General features: G+C 45.9%; 1 pseudogene; it reads right to left on the bottom strand.

Annotated features, from left to right (window-relative positions):
* Window positions 1–7,004: 7,004 nt before the first annotated feature.
* Window positions 7,005–12,506, bottom strand: part of LOC137535436 (zinc finger protein 850-like) — a 93,963-nt pseudogene continuing 88,461 nt past the window's right edge.

Below are 12,506 nucleotides of genomic sequence, written 5' to 3'. Positions count from 1 at the left end.
CAGTTGTGTGGTAGTAACGGAGTCAATAATTGCAAACAACAGACGAAACAAAAAACCCCTAGTAACCACCCCCGTGCCTCCTGTATTAATACTTTACCTCACCTTGTCCACCTCTGCATCCAGAATCCTGTTGGGACAGGAGTCCCAAGACAATGGCAGGTGGTAGTGTATTAATGTAGGGGCCCGGGAGGGGGGGGTACCTTACACTAGGGGGGAGGGGGCAGCGTCTGGGGGCGGTGAGATGAGGCCAATTGCCAAAGGTTTTCATGTGGAAATAGGTCAGGAATCGGACTGCGGTTTATGGCAGCCAACTAATTTCTCACCAATCAGAAAGAGGTCTGGCTATTGGTCGATCACCCGCCAAAATCAGTAGATGTATCGGTACCTTTAGTTCTCACTAACCCCTCAGAATCTCTCCCTTCCATGCTAGGTCTTGCACCATTTCTCCTTAGCCTGTTATTATAAATTAAACCAAAATAAGTCTTACGTTTGGGGATTAAATGGCCCACTGAATCTCAAGGCCCTGCTAAAACATTCCCCTTGCCCAAAACCTCAGTACAATTTCTAGGACTACAATAGACCCCAACTGCTACAAACCTATTTAAATACAACGACCTACTACTCCTGGCAGGTATTAGGAAAGAATGTTCTAACATGGCCAAATTCATGCTGCCTTGGGCTGGAAATATTGCAACCTCTAAAATGTTCCTCCTCCCAAAGATGGATATGTGTTCAGAGCGCTGAATTTCCCATTAAACCAATCATATATGAGTGATTAAAATAAAAGGATTGTCTATACTCTTTTGTAAAAAAAAATCATGTATTCCTAGTTACTTACTGGTAAGCTGACCAACACCTCAGTGTGACACCTTACTGCCAGCATGTCTATGTATTATGCCTGGAGCTTTCAGCTCCACACCAGACTCCTGTCATGCCCTAACTGACATCAGTGTGACACCTTACCTGGGCAATCCTACACTAGCAGCAGCATGCCTATGTACTATGCCCAGAGCTTGCAGCTACACACCAGGCTCCTGTCACGCCATAACGGACATTAGCTGTCCAGTCTGAGCATGGCACAGGTACAGAGGCATGTTACCAGGTAGGAGGAGTCACCAGATAAGGGGTCACATTGATGAATGGTTGGTTAGCTTACTTGGTTACTGCAGTAAATGTCACTAAGGATCCCTGGTTTTCCACAGAAGTATTAGACAGTGTTTTCCTGAATGAAGCATTCCCTGGTTGGGATGTACACAATGACTACATATGTGACATTATGCAGCTTGTGTTGGAGGAGAACTGTTTATTATTGAGAGATCCTTTTACCAGCAGGTGAGGGGTGCCTCCATGGGGGCAGCATGTGCTCCAGCTTATGCCTGTATACATCAATGACAGATTTAGAGGGTTAATGAGTTTCAAATAATTCTAAGTATACGCAGGTTTATGCAGTTTGAAAATGGACCAACCATATCCCACCTCACCTGTATTCAATCGGTTCATTTTAGGGTATCAATATTTTTTATTGTAATTATTCAGAAAAGGTAAAGCAACATAACATTTTCATTTTAAAGCAGCATAAATTGACATAAAAAGTTTGCTGAATTTTGCATCAACTCAGAATTATTTGCATCCTATTGACCATCACCAGTGACAGGCTACAGACCTGCGATGTTACAGAGAGCTCTGCTTACAAACACGGAGCTTAGAATGGCCTCATTCATTATAACAATGCAAATTATTTATTACAGTAAATGTGAGTGATTCTGTAATAGTACATCTTACATTCCATGCAGAGGAACAAAACACGTCACACTGTGGGAACAATATACAGCTGACAGTGATCCAATCTCTCTGAATATCAGTCCTGTGTGTGTCCAGCGTAACATTGCTGGGAGATAAATCCCTCTCTTCTTATCTTTCTGGACTTTGATCTAACTGGAGAGAAATCTGTTGGTCGCCATAAAATGCAGGCCGATTCCCGATCAATTTCAGCATGAAATATTATGGGAATCAGCCTCGTAATGCCGCCACACCTGCCATGCCTCCCCTGATGTTTTATGTCTCCCCGGTGCCTGTGCAGTTCTACTTTACCTGTCACGCCCCTCCCCCCCCCCCCCGAGTGTCCGCGCTGTACTTCCACATTTGCACCCTATGTGGTTGCCGGCATAACAACACATGGTACGCATGTGACATCACACACCTGCTATATGCTAATAGTTACATGGGCTTTTAATGGTGGCTGGATGATGTAATGGATAAAGGCTTTGCCTCTGACACAGGAGACCTGGGTTCAAATCATGGCTCTGCCTGTTCAGTAAGCCAGCACCTATTCAGTAGGAGACCTTAGGCAATAGAGGGCGTCCTAGTGGCTGCAGCTCTGGCGCTTTGTGTCCACCAGGAGAAAAGTGCAATATAAATGTTATTTGTCTATTTTTTTTGTCTTGAATGCAGAAATCCCTCAGCATGGATGGCGGACAGCTGAAGTATAATTGTGTGGGCACCAAGAGGGGAGGGGGGAGACATAAAACATTGGGGGGGGGGGAACAGTAGCCGGGGTTTCCCTCGCATTCGTTATCCATCAAGCTTGTCAGCCTGAGATTCTCCAGCATCTCTGACCGATACATGCGACCAATTTCAGCCCAAAATAAGTTGCATCGTCAATTGGGAATGCTCTTGGCGGCATCAATTTTTATCCGATTCGATTATAATTAAAGAATTGGATGGTCAATGGGCTGCCAAGTCGCATAATGTATGAGCACCTTTACTCCCCCTCCAGGACGGATGATATTCCTCTATAAAATAAAGACAATGATTCCAGTCTGTACATAGAACTATAATGTATTCCCCTTATTATATACAGAGTATACACTAATAATAAGCAGTCACTGATATGGCTGTAATGCCTCTAGCAATAACATATAGTAACATGTCACAGTAACATATAACATAGAATTGGCGATCAGAATGTAAGCCAGCAATCAGCCAATCTTACCAAGCCTGTGACTCCCAGCCATGCAGCTACACACAAAGCTCATCACAGATGCATCCGCTACCTTACCAAGCCTGTGACTCCCAGCCATGCAGATACACACAAAGCTCATCACAGATGCATCCGCTACCTTACCAAGCCTGTAACTCCCAGCCATGCAGCTACACACAGAGCTCATCACAGATGCATCCGCTGCCTTATCAAGCCTGTGACTCCCAGCCATGCAGCTACACACAAAGCTCATCACAGATGCATCCGCTACCTTACCAAGCCTGTGACTCCCAGCCATGCAGCTACACACAAAGCTCATCACAGACGCATCCGCTGCCTTACCAAGCCTGTGACTCCCAGCCATGCAGCTACACACAAAGCTCATCACAGATGCATCCGCTACCTTACCAAGCCTGTGACTCCCAGCCATGCAGATACACACAAAGCTCCTCACAGATGCATCCGCTACCTTACCAAGCCTGTGACTCCCAGCCATGCAGATATACACAAAGCTCATCACAGATGCATCCGCTACCTTACCAAGCCTGTGACTCCCAGCCATGCAGCTACACACAAAGCTCATCACAGATGCATCCGCTACCTTACCAAGCCTGTGACTCCCAGCCATGCAGATACACACAAAGCTCATCACAGACGCATCCGCTACCTTACCAAGCCTGTGACTCCCAGCCATGCAGCTACACACAAAGCTCCTCACAGATGCATCCGCTACCTTACCAAGCCTGTGACTCCCAGCCATGCAGCTACACACAAAGCTCATCACAGATGCATCCGCTACCTTACCAAGCCTGTGACTCCCAGCCATGCAGCTACACACAAAGCTCATCACAGATGCATCCGCTGCCTTACCAAGCCTGTGACTCCCAGCCATGCAGATACACACAAAGCTCAACACAGATGCATCCACTGCCTTATCAAGCCTGTGACTCCCAGCCATGCAGCTACACACAAAGCTCCTCACAGATGCATCCGCTACCTTACCAAGCCTGTGACTCCCAGCCATGCAGCTACACACAAAGCTCCTCACAGATGCATCCGCTACCTTACCAAGCCTGTGTCTCCCAGCCATGCAGCTACACACAAAGCTCCTCACAGATGCATCCGCTACCTTACCAAGCCTGTGACTCCCAGCCATGCAGCTACACACAGAGCTCATCACAGACGCATCCGCTGCCTTACCAAGCCTGTGACTCCCAGCCATGCAGCTACACACAAAGCTCCTCACAGATGCATCCGCTACCTTACCAAGCCTGTGACTCCCAGCCATGCAGCTACACACAAAGCTCATCACAGATGCATCCGCTACCTTACCAAGCCTGTGACTCCCAGCCATGCAGCTACACACAAAGCTCCTCACAGATGCATCCGCTACCTTACCAAGCCTGTGACTCCCAGCCATGCAGCTACATACAAAGCTCATCACAGAGTCATCCGCTACCTTACCAAGCCTGTGACTCCCAGCCATGCAGCTACACACAAAGCTCGTCACAGATGCATCCGCTACCTTACCAAGCCTGTGACTCCCAGCCATGCAGCTACATAAAAAGCTCATCACAGAGGCATCCGCTACCTTACCAAGCCTGTGACTCCCAGCCATGCAGCTACACACAAAGCTCATCACAGATGCATCCGCTACCTTACCAAGCCTGTGACTCCCAGCCATGCAGCTACACACAAAGCTCATCACAGAGGCATCCGCTACCTTACCAAGCCTGTGACTCCCAGCCATGCAGCTACACACAAAGCTCATCACAGATGCATCCGCTACCTTACCAAGCCTGTGACTCCCAGCCATGCAGCTACACACAAAGCTCATCACAGATGCATCCGCTACCTTACCAAGCCTGTGACTCCCAGCCATGCAGCTACACACAAAGCTCATCACAGATGCATCCGCTACCTTACCAAGCCTGTGACTCCCAGCCATGCAGCTACACACAAAGCTCATCACAGATGCATCCGCTACCTTACCAAGCCTGTGACTCCCAGCCATGCAGCTACACACAAAGCTCATCACAGATGCATCCGCTACCTTACCAAGCCTGTGACTCCCAGCCATGCAGCTACACACAAAGCTCATCACAGATGCATCCGCTACCTTACCAAGCCTGTGACTCCCAGCCATGCAGCTACACACAAAGCTCATCACAGATGCATCCGCTACCTTACCAAGCCTGTGACTCCCAGCCATGCAGCTACACACAAAGCTCATCACAGATGCATCCGCTAACTTACCAAGCCTGTGACTCCCAGCCATGCAGCTACACACAAAGCTCATCACAGACGCATCCGCTACCTTACCAAGCCTGTGACTCCCAGCCATGCAGCTACACACAAAGCTCATCACAGCTGCATCCGCTACCTTATCAAGCCTGTGACTGCCAGCCATGCAGCTACACACAAATCTCATCACAGATGCATGCGCTACCTTACCAAGCCTGTGACTCCCAGCCATGCAGCTACACACAAAGCTCATCACAGATGCATCCGCTGCCTTACCAAGCCTGTGACTCCCAGCCATGCAGCTACACACAAAGCTTATCACAGAGTCATCCGCTAACTTACCAAGCCTGTGACTCCCAGCCATGCAGCTACACACAAAGCTCATCACAGACGCTTCCGCTACCTTACCAAGCCTGTGACTCCCAGCCATACAGCTACACACAAAGCTCATCACAGACGCATCCGCTACCTTATCAAGCCTGTGACTCCCAGCCATGCAGCTACACACAAATCTCATCACAGATGCATCTGCTACCTTACCAAGCCTGTGACTCCCAGCCATGCAGCTACACACAAAGCTCATCACAGATGCATCCGCTACCTTACCAAGCCTGTGACTCCCAGCCATGCAGCTACACACAAAGCTCATCACAGAGGCATCCGCTACCTTACCAAGCCTGTGACTCCCAGCCATGCAGCTACACACAGAGCTCATCACAGATGCATCCGCTACCTTACCAAGCCTGTGACTCCCAGCCATGCAGCTACACACAAAGCTCATCACAGATGCATCCGCTACCTTACCAAGCCTGTGACTCCCAGCCATGCAGCTACACACAAATCTCATCACAGATGCATCCGCTACCTTACCAAGCCTGTGACTCCCAGCCATGCAGCTACACACAGAGCTCATCACAGATGCATCCGCTGCCTTACCAAGCCTGTGACTCCCAGCCATGCAGCTACACACAAAGCTCATCACAGATGCATCCGCTACCTTACCAAGCCTGTGACTCCCAGCCATGCAGATACACACAAAGCTCATCACAGATGCATCCGCTGCCTTACCAAGCCTGTAACTCCCAGCCATAAAGCTACACACAAAGCTCATCACAGACGCATCCGCTACCTTATCAAGCCTGTGACTCCCAGCCATGCAGCTACACACAAAGCTCATCACAGATGCATCCGCTACCTTACCAAGCCTGTGACTCCCAGCCATGCAGCTACACACATAGCTCATCACAGATGCATCCGCTACCTTACCAAGCCTGTGACTCCCAGCCATGCAGCTACACACAAAGCTCATCACAGATGCATCCACTGCCTTACCAAGCCTGTGACTCCCAGCCATGCAGCTACACACAGAGCTCATCACAGATGCATCCGCTACCTTACCAAGCCTGTGACTCCCAGCCATGCAGCTACACACAAAGCTCCTCACAGATGCATCCGCTACCTTACCAAGCCTGTGACTCCCAGCCATGCAGCTACACACAAAGCTCATCACAGAGTCGAGGTGTTGAAGCAATTTTGTGGCCTGGAGTTGCTTTTTAGGCAGCTAAACACTGCATCAATTCTAAAGAACATAGTTAAGAAAAAAATAAACAGTAAATATTTTCTGCATTTAAACATTAACAAAAAAGCCTCTGGCTATATATATATATATATATATATATATATATATTTTTCTTTTTTTTTTTTTTTTTTTTTTTTTTTGAGGGAAGGGGGGGGGGGGGATTTTGTTATTGATCCCCCTCTGCCATGCCAATTTCCGTGTGTTTAAACAGGTTTGACACTTTAATAGATATTGTAGCTGCAAATATGCCCTGGAGGTTTTTTGAAGTTCCCTGCTATTAAAGCAATACTTTAATACTCCAACATAATATTCAAAAAAAAAAATGTGTTTTCCTACTATTTATATCCCATACAGTTATATTTTCTTTTGTGCATTCGTATTATTATTCATTTATAAATGACAAGGTCCCAAAGTACAGTTTTATTTGCTCTGAAAGCTGCCATTGCATTTTATTCATAACTGGTGTATTTATATTATAATGTACCCAGTAATGATTTCTAAGCAGAGTATCCGTTCTGGACACATTAGAAGACGTTTCTGCACAGTTAGGGAATGTTTACATTCCTCTCTACTACAATTAGGTAAACACAGGATAATGTTATCACCAGTCGGGATGCAGGGAGCTTTCTATTGAAAAAGTAAGTCCTGTGTTTTAACAGTTTGAATGGTGTTCTGCTTAAAAAAAAATGGTGGTAGTATATTATATGCTGTAAATAATCTTTTAGCGCGAAGAAGAAATGCTGGGTTTTATACCACTTCAATGGGGTCAATGGTGTCTGCCCAAAGTCAATGGGGTCTGCCGCACACATCTGGTTCGTAAACATTCACAGAAAGATTTGCAAACAGTCAGCAGCTGTCCATGTGCAATGTATGTGCTTCAATATTGCAGAAATGGAGAGCAGTATGCTGTGGCCAGTTCAGGTTCACTGAAGGCCAAGCTATGTTTCACTGACCCTTACTTACCACCAGTGTGAGATGTCTCATGTCTGACAAGGGTTACTTTATCACCAAAACATTTCCCACACTCAGTACATGAATAGGGCTTCTCACCAGTGTGAGATCTCTCATGTTTGTGAAGATTTGATGTTTGTGCAAAACATTTCCCACACTCAGTACATGAATAGGGCTTCTCACCAGTGTGAGTTCTCTCATGTCTGATAAGACTCGTTTTCCGTGGAAAACATTTCCCACACTCAGTACATGAATAGGGCTTCTCACCAGTGTGAGATCTCTCGTGTCTTACAAGGCTTTGTTTGCACACAAAACATTTCTCACACTCAGCACATTAATATATTTCCTTACCAGTGTGAATTCTCTCATGTATGACAAGGTTTCTTTTGTCTAAACATTTTTCCCCACACTCAGCACATGAATACAGTTTCTCATCAGTGTGAAATCTCTCATGTGTGACAAGGCTTGCTTTGCATACAAAACTTTTCCCACATTCAGCACATGAATAGGGCTTCACGCCAGTGTGAAGTCTTTCATGTATGACAAGTTGTGCTTTGCAAACAAAACATTTCCCACACTCAGCACATGAAAAGGGCTTCTCGCCAGTGTGAGATCTCTCATGTGTGACAAGACGTGATTTCTGTGCAAAACATTTCCCACATTCAGCACATGTATATGGCCTCTCACCAGTGTGCGCTCTCTCATGTCTGAGAAGATGTGATTTCTGTGCAAAACATTTTCCACACTCAGCACATGAATAGGGCTTCTCACCAGTGTGAGATCTCTCATGAATGACAATTTCTGATTTCTGTGAAAAACATTTCCCACACTCAGCACATGCATAAAGCTCACCACTATGAGCTCTTGCATGTCTGATAAGAAGTTTTTTATCTGCATAACATTTCCCACACTCAGCACATGAATAGGGCTTCACACCAGTGTGAGATCTCTCATGAATGGCAAGTTGTGATTTACATGCAAAACATTTCCCACACTCGGCACATGCATACAGCTCACCACTATGAGCTCGTGCATGTCTGATAAGAAGTTTTTTATCTGCATAACATTTCCCACACTCAGCACATGAATAGGGCTTCACACCAGTGTGATATCTCTCATGAATGGCAAGTTGTGATTTACATGCAAAACATTTCCCACACTCGGCACATGGATAGAGCTCACCACTGTGAGTTCTTGCATGTCTGACAAGCTGTGATTTATCTGAAAAACATTTCCCACATTCAGTACACAAATAAGGCTTTTCACCAGTGTGAGATCTCTCATGAATGGTAAGATGTGATTTCCACAAAAAACATTTCCCACACTCAGCACATGAATAGGGCTTCTCACCAGTATGAGCTCTCTCATGAATGTTAAGAAGTGATTTCCGTGCAAAACATTTTCCACACTCAGCACATGGATACATCTTCTTGCGAGTGTAAGATTTCTCATGACTGGCAAGGTATTTGTCACCAGCGAGAGATTTCATATGTATGATTTTCGTATGTATGCCAAGCTGTGACTTCTGTACGAAACATTTCCCACACTCAGCACATGAATATGGCTTCTCATCAGTGTGAGATCTCTTATGAATGAGAAGTTTTGATTTGGAAGCAAAGTCTTTCCCACATGTGGAACAGGAATGAGACCTTCCACCAGGTTTAAAGCTAGAAGGCCCCTCAGGGTTAGACAGGTGAGAGGGGTTGGGGGAAATATTTGGGGTAACCAGGATATCTGCAGGAGACTCTTTTCCGGTGACATCACCATCCGGTGTACAGTCTGTGGATACAGAGAGATGAGTCTCTGAGAGGTTCCTGATGCCAGGACTCCGCCCTGCAAATAGAGAAACATCATCACTTCCTGTTAGAGAATTCTGAGGGGAGGAACAATTATCATTAGGGATGGCCAGTGAGCCGTTGATAACTCCAATTTGGTGCAAAGTTTATACAGATAAGAAATGGACTAAATTCTGCCGCTGCATACCTTTGCATATAATCAGCATACAATTTGCACCATCTCAGAGTTATTGGCATGTCACTGACGATCACTAGTCATCAGCCTAACAGAGAACTGCAGAAGGTTGTGCTCATTAAAGGTCAAAGAGATATGTTCAAAATTTGTATGAGAAAACAATGGTCTCGATTCATAAAAAGCAGTGCGATAAAAAAAATCTTGTCGGGAAAATACCGCACTCGGTATTCTTCCGGTCTGCGTGCGAATTCATAAAGATTTCCCCAGCTGCCTTTGAAGGTTGGTAAATTACCGCAGCCCATTGAGCGGTAGAGTAGAGCAGTGTGGCGATTCTCTTTTGCCCTGCACAAATGACTCCACAAATGACTCAGGCAGATGACTCGCAGAGACTTTCCCTGCCTGCACAAATGACTCACACAGAAGGCTCTCTGGCTCTCTCCACAGATGACTCAAACAGACTTCGGCTCTCTGCACTTTGCATTGTAACACCTCACCAGAGGTGTCGGTAACTTGTTAACGCCTCACCAGAGGTGTCGGTAACTATCGTCAGGCTTACCGCTTGCTGCAGGCTTTATGAATTGACATTTGCTGACAATTTACTGACATGTGTTGGAAGTAACTACAGCCAAGTCGGTAATTTATCTCCCTGGTCGGTAATGTCAGCTTTTCATGCGGTAACAGCCTTTATGAATTGACACATTGATAAGTGGTTGGGAAAGTCTGCTGTTTTCAGCATTACCGCATGAGGTAATGCTTTATGAATCAAGGCCAATAGGTTGAAAAAGAACAAGCGAAACCGAGAGCCCAGTATAGTGTAGTATTTTGATGAGTAGTGGTAGATTATATACACACAACGGTTATACTCACAAACGGAGGTCGCCACAAAGGCAACCACTGGAAAGGCAGGTGGGGAGAATTAGAACCGGACCCCACTCAGGGTAAAAAGTCGCTCTCTGTAGACCGGAAAAAAGGAGAAAACACCCCCCCACCACCAAGGATGGACTAAATTATTTGCAGATACGTCAACAGAGGCGCCAACAAGGATAAAAACTATGAAAATCCCTTTATAAGGGGGAAGCTGGTGGACCCACCTCCCTCGAAAAACAAAACCTACCGCTACTATAACTCACAGTAACATTTCCTAAACACTCCAAGTGTGCAACGCGCTGCACGGGGTCACAATACCGCCTCATCAGGCAATGTATCGGCAAATGCAATAAAGGGTCTGGCGCTCGGCCAATACATTGCCTGATGAGGCGGGATTGAGAGCTGTGAAGCGCGTTGCACACTTGGAGTATTTAAAGTGGATCCGAGATGAAAAACTAACTATAACAAGTAACTTGTCTATATATCTTATCTAAAGTTTAGATAGTTTACACAGCTAATCTAGCTGCAAACAGCTTCAATAGAATTTGATTATTTCTTCCTGTGATACAATGAGGGCAGCCATGTTCTGTTTGTCACAGGCTGCTATCAGGAGATGCTATCAGCTTGCCTCTGTGTAAATTCAGTCCCCTCTCCGCCTCCCTCCTCCCCTCTGCCTCTGAAATATCTGGCTAGTAACATCTTCCCCTCCTCCTGCCTAGACTGAGCTCCCATAAACCCTTGCTACTGTCTGAAAATGCCAAGGCACTGTGAAAATCTGCAGACTGGGCTTGTTTACTTTATAGGGAATTAGAGTATTAAAGGGGCAGTTTAGTGAAAATTATTATTTACCATTAATCACATATCAGTTATTTAAAATAAAGAGCATATGTTTCTCCATAGACTTTGTGTTAAAAAAAGGCCGAGCTACTTACCGGTAGTAGTGTTTCGGCGAAGCCTCCAGGACAGCTCACCTGAGATTACTATTGAGCCCCTCCCCTGTGGAAACAATGCACCAATTAATTAAATCCGTTCAGCCCTCTGCCTACTTAGCTCTGTTCACCCCTCCTTCCATTAGTTCTTAGAAGAGTACATAGCTCACCCGTAATATATATATACATATACATACAAACAAGTCTATCATCATTTATATTTCTTTTTTTTTTTTTTTTTTTTTTTTTTGGGCTGGGAACTAAGGCAGCTGTCCTGGAGGCTTCGCCGAAACACTACTACCGGTAAGTAGCTCGGCCTTTCTCCCTTCATCCTCCAGGACAGCTCACCTGAGACCAGCGAGAACTCTTTGTACCTTAGGGTGGGATGACTGCCTGGAGCACCTTGCGTCCGAATGCTTGATCCTGGTTTGAAAGCTGCTCCACCCGGTCCTCATCCGCTCTGCCGACTCAAGCATGAGCTGCAACCTCCAGGGGACTATTTCTCCTCGGTGCATTCGCTCACTACAGGTGCTACACAAGCTCCCCTATAGCGTGTCCTGACCACGGGTGAGTGGAAACAATAATGAACTAATGGAAGGAGGGGTGAACAGAGCTAAGTAGGCAGAGGGCTGAACGGATTTAATTAATTGGTGCATTGTTTCCACAGGGGAGGGGCTCAATAGTAATCTCAGGTGAGCTGTCCTGGAGGATGAAGGGAGAAAAAGTAGATGATATCACTTAATTCTGCTTTCCAGAGAACTGAGCTCCTAATTTGCATACTACACGACTTACTTTACTGATACCAGACACTCCAGCTGATTTATAACGGCTGACTCACACACTACAGAGAGAGCCCCGTGCTGTTCTCCGTAACTAGCTAAGTAAATAAACAAACAGGCTGCTACCTATATAACTAATTAGCAGCCTGCTTTATCTATTTACTTAGCTAGTTACATATGAGAACAGCAGCTCTCTGTAGTGTGTG

This window comes from Hyperolius riggenbachi, chromosome 10 (assembly GCF_040937935.1).
Source record: "Hyperolius riggenbachi isolate aHypRig1 chromosome 10, aHypRig1.pri, whole genome shotgun sequence".
In the NCBI taxonomy this organism is placed as follows: domain Eukaryota; kingdom Metazoa; phylum Chordata; class Amphibia; order Anura; family Hyperoliidae; genus Hyperolius; species Hyperolius riggenbachi.
This window is presented reverse-complemented; position numbering and strand designations above follow the sequence as displayed.